This window comes from Cibotium barometz, chromosome 44 (genome assembly GCF_041138505.1).
Source record: "Cibotium barometz isolate CiBa-2024 chromosome 44, ASM4113850v1, whole genome shotgun sequence".
Lineage (NCBI taxonomy): Eukaryota > Viridiplantae > Streptophyta > Polypodiopsida > Cyatheales > Cibotiaceae > Cibotium > Cibotium barometz.
This window is the reverse complement of record NC_141089.1, coordinates 35385347-35399191: the sequence shown is the minus strand read 5'-3', so window position 1 is coordinate 35399191 and position 13845 is coordinate 35385347.

Here is a 13845-nt window from a genome sequence, read left to right as displayed (position 1 = left end):
TTTAAGGTCAAATAGAGATCACGACGAATAAGTTTACACTTAAAGAGTGTGTGGGACGAATGGTCGGCTTTAGCCCATTTTTCCTACAATAGTACCTCATCTCGTGAGAGTATTGGCATGCCGCTTTCTAAGGCATTGTGTATAGTTAGAAACGGTGAATGCATGCCGCCGCGCCACCTTTTGAGGCACTGTGTATGCTTAGATGGTGAATGCCACCTTTTGAGGCATCGCGTATGGTTAGAAGGCAACTGCACCCATGATAGCTGTCGAGCAAAAGGGAGTGAATCCAAATGCAAAAGAGAAAGTGGAGATAGTGAATGCTCTTCTCCCCAAAAATGCGATGCAAACATGAAAGTAATCTCAATGAAGCATTATGCCGATGCCTATAGGAGAATTCGGAACTCCAAGAAGGAGATTGGGAATCAAAGCTAATAGCATTGCAAAGAGGATGATATGGTGGTTGAGAACAAGAAACAAATGCATGAGGGCATGGCTGAACTATGAGTTTCATGATATGCTTTAAATTCTGAAGATTCTACCAACAAAAGGAGATTTGTATGATCAAGAGATGATGGCTATTTTGCATTATGCCATCAAGAAGTGGCATCATTACCTTTATGATATGAGTGATTTTTATGTGAGAAGTGATCACCGTATCATGCATTGAAGTAATTCTCTCCTGTGGCTGAATCCGTCTCCTAAGCGAAGAAGGTGGTTGTTTGGCAACCTTGCAAAATTATGATTTTGAGATCGCGTGTATAATCAACAACAGGATAATGTGACGACCCGGTTGAGATTATGATATGGTTCTCATAAAGAGTTGCCTTCTTTCTAGCTATGAAATGGTCTCATTTTTACTACAAAGATAGAGTCTACATGGTGCCTACATCAAAAGTTACAAGCAAAGGCCAATCAAACAAATACATTCTTCACCAATGGTGTGGGGCAGGCAGGAATATTCAAGACCGTTGCCTTCACCAACGCTGTGGCAATCAAGAGTATTCAGGATCGTTGATAGGATAAGGAAAAGGGCTTCTATTAGAAATGGATGTGGAAGGACTTCCATGCTTTTCTCACATAAGATGTATGCCTTCTCAACTTAATAAGAACCCAATACATATAAGTCCAATGGGCTACTTCAACTTGCCTACTCTCAAAGGGAAGTGGATTCGTATTTCTATGGATTTCACTATGGGTCTTCCACACACAAAGAAACATTGGGATAGGGCATGTGTGTCTCTGAATAGGTTGACAAGGGTGGAACGTTTCATCTCTAGAAAGTTGGAGTATATGACACTATGGCTGCAAGGCAGTGGGATTTTAAGAGCATAAAAAAAGGAAAGACTTGGTAATCAAAGAATGTGGTTCCACCATCAAATTGTTGTACAAATGATTACATGACATTGTCCTTTTTCCTTGGAAGAAAGGGTATTTGTAAGTTGAAGTCTTACTTACGGTGTCATGGCAGACTTTCCATGTTTGGGTGGACTACTAGTACTCTCTATGATAAGTATACTCCATGTATAATGAGTGCATTTTCTTGATCTCTCACTAGATCCCTTTCCTGCATTGATGGTATCAGAGCTCTACTTAAAGCCATTGATCCCTTTCTTACATTGCAATGTATTAGAGCTTTATGGTAGTCATTTTATGTCAGAAGTGATCCATGTGCATTGAAGTAATTCCTCTCCGAACCGAGTCTATCTCCTAAGCAAAGAAGGTGGGTGTGGCAGCCTTGCAAGATTATAAAGAGCAAGAATAATGTGGTGGGGCCGATGCTTAAATGTTCACTATCGACTATTTCCAAAGTACACAAAGATTGAGTTTTGGAAATTCAAGAGGAATATCCGTTAAATAAGGAGGTGCCACTAATGGTGCAGGAATTACAACACAGTTCTTAGAAAAGAGTTGCCTCGCTTCTGGCTACAAAGATCTATAGAGTCTACATGGTGCCTATAGGCATCATCAAAAATTACAAGCAAAGGATGATCTGAGAAATGCATTCTTCAGCACAACGATGGGGCAGTTGGGAATTTCAACACCTTTGATAAGATAAGAGCTTCTAATTGAGAGGAACGTGAGGAACTTACATGCTTCTGTCCCACAAGATGTATGTATGCAGTGGATTCATATTTCTATGGATTTCACTATATGGGTCTTCCACACACACAAAGAAAGGTTGCGATAGCTTACATGTGGTGGTGGATAGGTTGACAAGGGTGGCACATTTCATCTCTACAAAGGTCAAGGATACGACATCTATCGCTTTTGCGAGGCAATTTTGGGATCCTACCTTGAGATTACACCATGCACCACAACATATTGTAAGTGATCAAGAATGCCAAATGCATGATGAGTTCATTTTGCAAACAATTTGTTTGAGATCATGCAAACCAAGTTGACGCCAAGCATCGCTACCATCCTGAGATCAAAGGTCAAACAGAGGGCGTGAATAAGTGGGTGGAAACTTAGTTTGAGATAGCATTTCCATGATGCTCCAAAGTGTGTGGGATGAACGCTCAGCTTTACTCAAGTTTTCCTACTATTAATAGTACTGCTCTCATCATCATGAGAGTATTGGCACGCCACCTTTCCGAGGCATCGTGTATCGTTAGAAAGTGAATAGTGCGTACCTATGATAGTTGTCAAGTAAGAAGGAGTGAATCCAAATGAGAAAGAGGAAGTGAGGTAGTGCATGCTCTTCTCCAACAATGCAAGGCAAACATGAAAGCGAGCTCAAGTGAGAATCAAGAATTATGTCGAAGCCCATAGGACTCCACCTCTGGAGCTTCAAGAAGGAGATTAAATGTCTTTTAGGAGCTACAAATACTCGAGGGAACCGAAGCAAATGGGCTGTGTATTTGTTTTATAGCCTAGCAGAGAGGATGGTATGATATGGTTCAGAACAAGAAACAAATGCATGAGGGCATGGCTGAACTATTGGATGAGTTTCATGATATGTTTTAAATTCCAAAGAATCTACCAACAAAAAGAGATGTATATGCATGTGTATGATCAAGAGATGAGCGCTATCTTTCGTGCCGTCAAGAAGTGGGATCATTACCTTTATGGTAGTCATTTTTATGTGAGAAGTGATCATTGTGTGTTGAAGTAATTCCTCTCCCAACCGAATCTATATCCTACGCAAAGAAGAAACCTCGCAAAATTATGATTTTGAGATGAGCTATATAAAGGGCAAGGATAATGTAGTGGCTGATACTCTATCAGTTATACCTAAAGTATACAAACATTGGGTCATCAAATTTTAAAAGGAAGATCTCTTAAATAAGGGGGCATCACAAATGGTGCTGAAATTACAACCTGGTTCTCATAAAGAGTTGCCTCATTTTTTTGCTTCGTAATGGTCTCATTTTGAGTACAAAGATAGAGTCTACATGGTGCCTATGTCAAAAATTACAACATGGTTCCCATAATGGTCTCATTTTTTACTACAGAGATAAGAGTCTACATGTAGTACCTACATAAAAAATGCATTCTTCATCAATGGTGGGGCAATTGGGAATATTCAAGTCCTTTGATAAGATAAGAAAGAGCTTCTAGAGGAAAGGGATGTGGAAGGACTTACATGCTCTTGTCACACAAGATGTATCCCTTTTCAACTTGATAAGGTAAGCCCGGTGGGTTTCTTCAACTTGCCTATCAATTTTCGATGGGGAAGTGGATCCATATTTCTATGGATCTCACTATGGGTCTTCCACACACAATGAAAGGTTGAGATAGCTTATATGTGGCTTGTGGTGGCACATTTCATCTCTACAAAGGTCAAGTATACGACATCCGTGGTGGTTGCAAGGCAATTGGTGGTCCATGTATTCAGGTTACATGGTGTACTACAACGTATTGAGAGTGACCAGGATGTCAAATTCATGAGTTAATTTTAGATTACTTTATTTGATATCATGCAAACCAAGCGACTGCCAAGCATCGCTACCTTCCCAAGATTTAAGGTCAAATAGAGATCACGACGAATAAGTTTACACTTAAAGAGTGTGTGGGACGAATGGTTGGCTTTAGCCCATTTTTCCTACAATAGTACCTCATCTCGTGAGAGTATTGGCATGCCGCTTTCTAAGGCATTGTGTATAGTTAGAAACGGTAAATGCATGCCGCCGCGCCACCTTTTGAGGCACTGTGTATGCTTAGATGGTGAATGCCACCTTTTGAGGCATCGCGTATGGTTAGAAGGCAACTGTACCCATGAGAGCTGTCGAGCAAAAGGGAGTGAATCCAAATGCAAAAGAGAAAGCGGAGATAGTGAATGCTCTTCTCCAAAAATGCAAGGCAAACATGAAACTAATCTCAATGAAGCATTATGCCGATGCCCATAGGACAATTCGGAACTCCAAGAAGGAGATTAAGAATCAAAGCTAATGGACATGGCTGAACTATGAGTTTCATCATATGCTTTAAATTCTGAAGATTCTACCAACAAAAGGAGATTTGTATGATCAAGAGATGATGGCTATTTTGCATGCCATCAAGAAGTGGCATCATTACCTTTAGGATATGAGTGATTCTTATGTGAGAAGTGATCACCGTACCGTGCATTGAAGTAATTCTCTCCTGTGACCGAATCCGTCCTAAGCGAAGAAGGTGGTTGGCAACCTTGCAAAATTATGATTTTGAGATCGCGTGTATAATCAACAATAGGATAATGTGGCGGCCTGGCTGAGATTATGATATGGTTCTCATAAAGAGTTGCCTTCTTTCTAGCTATGAAATGGTCTCATTTTTACTGCAAAGATAGAGTTTACATGGTGCCTACATCAAAAGTTACAAGCAAAGGCCGATCGAACAAATACATTCTTCACCAATGGTGTGGGGCAGTCAGGAATATTCAAGACCGTTGCCTTCACCAACGGTGTGGCAATCAAGAGTATTCAGGACCGTTGATAGGATAAGGAAAAGGGCTTCTATTAGAAAGGGATGTGGAAGGACTTCCATGCTTTTCTCACAAGATGTACGCCTTCTCAACTTAATAAGAACCCAATACATATAAGTTCGATGGGCTACTTCAACTTGCCTACTCTCGAAGGGAATTGGATTCGTATTTCTATGGATTTCACTATGGGTCTTCCACACACAAAGAAACATTGGGATAGGGCATGTGTGTCTCTAAATAGGTTGACAAGGGTGGAACATTTCATCTCTAGAAAGTTCGAGTATATGACACTATGGCTGCAAGGCAGTGGGATTTTAAGAGCATAAAAAAGAAAAGACTTGGTAATCAAAGAATGTGGTTCCACCATCAAATTGTTGTACAAATGATTACATGATGTTGTCCTTTTCCCTTGGAAGAAAGGGTATTTGTAAGTTGAAGTCTTACTTACGGTGTCATGGTAGACTTTCCATGTTTGGGTGGACTACTAGTACTCTCTATGATAAGTATACTCCATGTATAATGAGTGCATTTTCTTGATCTCTCACTAGATCCCTTTCTTGCATTGTTGGTATCAGAGCTCTACTTAAAGCCATTGATCCCTTTCTTACATTGCATTGATTAGAGCTTTATGGTAGTCATTTTATGTCAGAAGTGATCCATGTGCATTAAAGTAATTCCTCTCCGAACCGAGTCTATCTCCTAAGCAAAGAAGGTGGGTGTGGCAGCCTTGCAAAATTATGTTTTTGAGATTGCCTATATAAAGAGCAAGAATAATGTGGTGGGGCCGATGCTTAAATGTTCACTATTGACTATTTCCAAAGTACACAAAGATTGAGTTCTGAAAACTCAAGAGGAATATCTGTTAAATAAGGAGGTGCCACGAATGGTGCAAGAATTACAACACGGTTCTTAGAAAAGAGTTGCCTTGTTTCTGGCTACAAAGATCTATAGAGTCTACATGGTGCCTATAGGCATCATCAAAAATTACAAGCAAAGGCTGATTTGAGAAATGCATTCTTCAGCACAACGATGGGATAGTTGGGAATTTCAACACCTTTGATAAGATAAGAGCTTCTAATTGAGAGGAACGTGAGGAACTTACATGCTTCTGTCCCACAAGATGTATGTATGCAGTGGATTTGTATTTCTATGGATTTCACTATATGGGTCTTCCACACACACAAAGAAAGGTTGCGATAGCTTACATGTGGTGGTGGATAGGTTGACAAGGGTGGCACATTTCATCTCTACAACGGTCAAGGATATGACATCTATCGTTTTTGCGAGGCAATTTTGGGATCCTACCTTGAAGTTACACGGTGTACCACAACATATTGTAAGTGATCAAGAATGCCAAATGCATGATGAGTTCATTTTGCAAACAATTTGTTTGAGATCATGCAAACCAAGTTGACGCCAAGCATCGCTACCATCCTGAGATCAAAGGTCAAACAGAGGGCGTGAATAAGTGGGTGGAAACTTAGTTTGAGATAGCATTTCCATGATGCTCAAAGTGTGTGGGATGAACACTCAGCTTTACTCAAGTTTTCCTACTATTAATAGTACTGCTCTCATCATCATGAGAGTATTGGCACGCCACCTTTCTGAGGCATCGTGTATGGTTAGAAAGTGAATAGTGCGCACCTATGATATTTGTCAAGTAAGAAGGAGTGAATCCAAATGAGAAAGAGGAAGTGAGGTAGTGCATGCTCTTCTCCAACAATGCAAGGCAAACATGAAACCGAGCTCAAGTGAGAATCAAGAATTATGTCGAAGCCCATAGGACTCCACCTCTGGAGCTTCAAGAAGGAGATTAAATGTTTTTTAGGAGCTACAAATACTCGAGGGAACCGAAGCAAATGGGCTGTGTATTTGTTTTATAGCCTAGCAGAGAGGATGGTATGATATGGTTGAGAACAAGAAACAAATGCATGAGGGCATGGCTGAACTATTTTTCATGATATGTTTTAAATTCCAAAGAATCTACCAACAAAAAGAGATGTATATGCATGTGTATGATCAAGAGATGAGCGCTATCTTTCGTGCCATCAAGAAGTGGCATCATTACCTTTATGGTAGTCATTTTTATGTGAGAAGTGATCATTGTGTGTTGAAGTAATTCCTCTGCCAACCAAATCTATCTCCTACGCAAAGAAGAAACCTCGCAAAATTATGATTTTGAGATGAGCCATATAAAGGGCAAGGATAATGTAGTGGCTGATGCTCTATCAATTATACCTAAAGTATACAAACATTGGGTCATGGAATTTCAAAAGGAAGATCTCTTAAATAAGGGGGTGTCACAAATGGTGCTGAAATTACAACTTGGTTCTCATAAAGAGTTGCCTCGTTTTTTGGCTACATAATGGTCTCATTTTTACTACAAAGATAGAGTCTACATGGTGCCTATGTTGAAAATTACAACATGGTTCCCATAATGGTCTCATTTTTTACTACAGAGATAGAGTCTACATGTGGTACCTACATAAAAAAATGCATTCTTCATCAATGGTGGGGCAATTGGGAATATTCAAGTCCTTTGATAAGATAAGAAAGAGCTTATAGAGGAAAGGGATGTGGAAGGACTTACATGCTCTTGCCACACAAGATGTATGCCTTTTCCATCTCCTAAGCAAAGAAGGAGGTTGGCAACCTTGCAAAATTATGATTTTGAGCTCGCATGTATAATCAACAACAGGATAATGTGGCGGCCCGCCGGCTGAGATTATGATATGGTTCTCATAAAGAGTTGCCTTCTTTCTAGCTATGAAATAATCTCATTTTTACTACAAAGATAGAGTATACATGGTGCCTACATCAAAAGTTACAAGCAAAGGCCGATCGGACAAATACATTCTTCACCAATGGTGTGGGGCAGTCAGGAATATTCAAGACCGTTGCCTTCACCAACGGTGTGGCAATCAAGAGTATTCAGGACCGTTGATAGGATAAGGAAAAGGGCTTCTATTAGAAAGGGATGTGGAAGGACTTCCATGCTTTTCTCACATAAGATATATGCCTTCTCAACTTAATAAGAACCCAATACATATAAGTCCGATGGGCTACTTCAACTTCCCTACTCTCGAAGGGAAGTGGATTCGTATTTCTATGGATTTCACTATGGGTCTTCCACACACAAAGAAACATTGGGATAGGTCATGTGTGTCTGTGAATAGGTTGACAAGGGTGGAACATTTCATCTCTGGAAAGTTCGAGTATATGACATCTATGGCTGCAAGGCAGTGGGATTTTAAGAAGATGAAAAAAGGAAAAACTTGGTAATCAAAGAATATGGTTCCACCATCAAATTGTTGTACAAATGATTACATGACATTGTCCTTTTTCCTTGGAAGAAAGGGTATTTGTAAGTTGAAGTCTTACTTACGGTGTCATGGTAGACTTTCCATGTTTGGGTGGACTACTAGTACTCTCTATGATAAGTATACTCCATGTATAATGAGTGCATTTTCTTGATCTCTCACTAGATCCCTTTCTTGCATTGTTGGTATTAGAGCTCTACTTAAAGCCATTGATCCCTTTTTTACATTGCAATGTATTAGATCCTTTATGGTAGTCATTTTATGTCAGAAGTGATCCATGTGCATTGAAGTAATTCCTCTCCGAACCGAGTCTATCTCCTAAGCAAAGAAGGTGGGTGTGGCAGCATTGCAAGATTATAAAGAGCAAGAATAATGTGGTGGGGCCGATGCTTAAATGTTCACTATCGACTATTTCCAAAGTACACAAAGATTGAGTTTTGGAAATTCAAGAGGAATATCCGTTAAATAAGGAGGTGCCACGAATGGTGCAGGAATTACAACACGGCTCTTAGAAAAGAGTTGCCTCGCTTCTGGCTACAAAGATCTATAGTCTACATGGTGCCCATAATGGTCTCATTATTTACTACAGAGATAGAGTCTACATGTGGTACCTACATACAAAATGCATTCTTCATCAATGGTGGGGCAATTGGGAATATTCAACTCCTTTGATAAGATAAGAAAGAGATTGCAAAATTATGATTTTGAGATCGCGTGTATAATCAACAACAGGATAATGTGACGACCCGGTTGAGATTATGATATGGTTCTCATAAAGAGTTGCCTTCTTTCTAGCTATGAAATGGTCTCATTTTTACTACAAAGATAGAGTCTACATGGTGCCTACATCAAAAGTTACAAGCAAAGGCCAATAGAACAAATACATTCTTCACCAATGGTGTGGGGCAGTCAGGAATATTCAAGACCGTTGCCTTCACCAACACTGTGGCAATCAAGAGTATTCAGGATCGTTGATAGGATAAGGAAAAGGGCTTCTATTAGAAATGGATATGGAAGGACTTCCATGCTTTTCTCACATAAGATGTACGCCTTCTCAACTTAATAAGAACCCAATACATATAAGTCCAATGGGCTACTTCAACTTGCCTACTCTCGAAGGGAAGTGGATTCGTATTTCTATGGATTTCACTATGGGTCTTCCACACACAAAGAAACATTGGGATAGGGCATGTGTGTCTCTGAATAGGTTGACAAGTTTGGAACATTTCATCTCTAGAAAGTTCGAGTATATGACACTATGGCTGCAAGGCAGTGGGATTTTAAGAGCATAAAAAAAGGAAAGACTTGGTAATCAAAGAATGTGGTTCCACCATCAAATTGTTGTACAAATGATTACATGACATTGTCCTTTTTCCTTGGAAGAAAGGGTATTTGTAAGTTGAAGTCTTACTTACGGTGTCATGGCAGACTTTCCATGTTTGGGTGGACTACTAGTACTCTCTATGATAAGTATACTCCATGTATAATGAGTGCATTTTCTTGATCTCTCACTAGATCCCTTTCTTGCATTGATGGTATCAGAGCTCTACTTAAAGCCATTGATCCCTTTCTTACATTGCAATGTATTAGAGCTTTATGGTAGTCATTTTATGTCAGAAGTGATCCATGTGCATTGAAGTAATTCCTCTCCGAACCGAGTCTATCTCCTAAGCAAAGAAGGTGGGTGTGGCAGCCTTGCAAGATTATAAAGAGCAAGAATAATGTGGTGGGGCCGATGCTCACTATCAACTATTTTCAAAGTACACAAAGATTGAGTTTTGGAAATTCAAGAGGAATATCCGTTAAATAAGGAGGTGCCACTAATGGTGCAGGAATTACAACACGGTTCTTAGAAAAGAGTTGCGTCGCTTCTGGCTACAAAGATCTATAGAGTCTACATGGTGCCTATAGGCATCATCAAAAATTACAAGCAAAGGCTGATCTGAGAAATGCATTCTTCAGCACAACGATGGGGCAGTTGGGAATTTCAACACCTTTGATAAGATAAGAGCTTCTAATTGAGAGGAACGTGAGGAACTTACATGCTTCTGTCCCACAAGATGTATGTATGCAGTGGATTCGTATTTCTATGGATTTCACTATATGGGTCTTCCACACACACAAAGAAAGGTTGCGATAGCTTACATGTGGTGGTGGATAGGTTGACAAGGGTGGCACATTTCATCTCTACAAAGGTCAAGGATACGACATCTATCGCTTTTGCGAGGCAATTTTGGGATCCTACCTTGAAATTACACCGTGCACCACAACATATTGTAAGTGATCAAGAATGCCAAATGCATGATGAGTTCATTTTGCAAACAATTTGTTTGAGATCATGCAAACCAAGTTGACGCCAAGCATCGCTACCATCTTGAGATCAAAGGTCAAACAGAGGGTGTGAATAAGTGGGTGGAAACTTAGTTTGAGATAGCATTTCCATGATGCTCAAAGTGTGTGGGATGAACGCTCAGCTTTACTCAAGTTTTCCTACTATTAATAGTACTGCTCTCATCATCATGAGAGTATTGGCATGCCACCTTTCCGAGGCATCGTGTATGGTTAGAAAGTGAATAGTGCGTACCTATGATAGTTGTCAAGTAAGAAGGAGTGAATCCAAATGAGAAAGAGGAAGTGAGGTAGTGCATGCTCTTCTCCAACAATGCAAGGCAAACATGAAAGCGAGCTCAAGTGAGAATCAAGAATTATGTCGAAGCCCATAGGACTCCACCTCTGGAGCTTCAAGAAGGAGATTAAATGTTTTTTAGGAGCTACAAATACTCGAGGGAACCGAAGCAAATGGGCTGTGTATTTGTTTTATAGCCTAGCAGAGAGGATGGTATGATATGGTTCAGAACAAAAAACAAATGCATGAGGGCATGGCTGAACTATTGGATGAGTTTCATGATATGTTTTAAATTCCAAAGAATCTACCAACAAAAAGAGATGTATATGCATGTGTGATCAAGAGATGAGCGCTATCTTTCGTGCCGTCAAGAAGTGGCATCATTACCTTTATGGTAGTCATTTTTATGTGAGAAGTGATCATTGTGTGTTGAAGTAATTCCTCTCCCAACCGAATCTATATCCTACGCAAAGAAGAAACGTCGCAAAATTATGATTTTGAGATGAGCTATATAAAGGGCAAGGATAATGTAGTGGCTAATACTCTATCAGTTATACCTAAAGTATACAAACATTGGGTCATCAAATTTCAAAAGGAAGATCTCTTTGTGAGATCCCTATTCCCACCGCGCAACGGATTCGGGGTACTAGCAGTGGAAGTAGCACTTCTTGCGCGAGGCAGGGTCCCACACTCAGGGCCTCGTCCACGGATATCCGGACAAAAGACTAATCCATCAGTTTTTCCAAAACCGAACCCGAAAAAACTTCCCTTATCCGGAAAGCACGGGCGATTCCTCCAGGATAACTTTTTACTCTAACGTAGTCAAGACCATTAATAATGATCAAACTGATCCGACTGCACCTATAAAGATACTCGGTCAGATCAAGGAAGAAACTTGCACTTGGATCATTGGGATCAACGCTTTTTTCCCCATCAAGAGGCACAGCCGTTGATTCCTATCCATAGAACAATTACTATCCGGGACATACTTCATCTATCGTAATAACGGAAATTGAGTCTCGATTTACGGATCCATCAATCCAGCCTAACCCCATCCGATCCCATAGGTTAGCCAACCACCCAACCACTGTAGTGATTGGATCCAATTTGGAATTTGGTTAGGTTTTGTCCCGGGTACCAAGGAAAAGAGTTCCAAGGCCCCCTAGCCGGAAGTTCATGCAAACATAAAACTAGCCACACCACTTACACACCCAATATGAAATTACCTTTTTCTTAGCATCAGCTAACTTTAAAACAATCCTTTAATGAAACCATAGTACCACTGATCATAATCTTCCAATTTATCCGGTTGATTCATAATTTCCCATCATCAGAGTATCTATGGCATCATTGGCAACTAGAACGCTCACCACCTGTCCACACAGGGGCCTTTTCAATAGTTCCTAGCCCATAATACTCGGCAATATAATCACTTATAAAAATCAAGATGGACTCTCGTTGAAGATCAGCAAGATCAACCAACAGATCCATATAAAGAGCCATGGACTCATCCATTGAAGACCAGCAAGGTCAATCAACCAGATCCATGCCCGGTTTCACAAAACAACTCTTACTCCTTGTTCCAATATCTTCCACGACGCACGTGTGGGTATCTTCGGCGACCCAGAGCCCGAGCACCGTATGGTCAGCACCCTCTAGGATCCTTCGCAGGTGACCTAGCGCTTCACTCATAGGCCGCTTCCTTGGTCCCTCATCCACCGTACCGGAAGCTCACCATTTAAATCGAACCGAGGCTGGTCAAGACCTCGGTCGACCTTGCTACGCGAGACGTCCTCCATTGACTCTCCGTCAGCAGTTGCAACTTTAACAGTTAGGTCTTCATGACCTTAATCCATAAGACGGTCAAAATGCTTCCCCAGCATTCATGACATAAAACAGTCATTTACAAACAGTCACAAAATACAATTTCTAAATCAAACTCTCATCTTTCCACATTATCCCTCCTTAGTCCACATTACTTATTCCACATTCCATTTAATGTGTACTCATTCTCATCCATTTTCTCATATCGGCGACACATTAATTCACAGACACATTCACATTCACACCCCTACATCCACATCTACATGCATACATCCATTTTTACATCCTCATTTATACATCCACATCCCATATCCACATTCATACATACACATCCATATCCACATCCATCTCCACATCCACATCCACATCCACATCCATACATCTACATCTACATGTTTACCTCCATTTTCACATCCTCATTTATACATCCACATCTCATATCCACATTCATACATACACATCCATTTTCACATCCATACATCCACATCCACATGTATACCTCCACTATCACGTCCTCATTCATACATCCTCATCCACACACATACATCCACATCCACACACATACATCCACATCCACATTCCCATTCATATCTATACATCCACATCTACATCCACATACATACATACATCCACATTCACATTCCATATCCATATCTACATCCACATTCATATACATCCACATCCACATTCCCATTCACATCTATACATCCACATCTACATCCATATTCATATACATCCACATCCACATTTCCATTCACATCTATACATCCGCATCTACATCCACATACATACATACATCCACATCCACATTCCCATTCACATCTATACATCCACATCTACATCCACATTCCCATTCACATCTACATCCACATTCACATACATCCACATCCACATTCCCATTCACATCTATACATCCACATCTACATCCACATTCACATACATCCACATACATCCACATCCACATTCCCATTCACATCTATACATCCACATTCATATACATCCACATCCACATTCCCATTCACATCTATACATCCACATCTACATCCACATACATACAAACATCCACATCCACATTCCCATTCACATCTATACATCCACATCTACATCCACATTCACATACATCCACATCCACATTCCCATTCACATCTATACATCCACATTCATATACATCC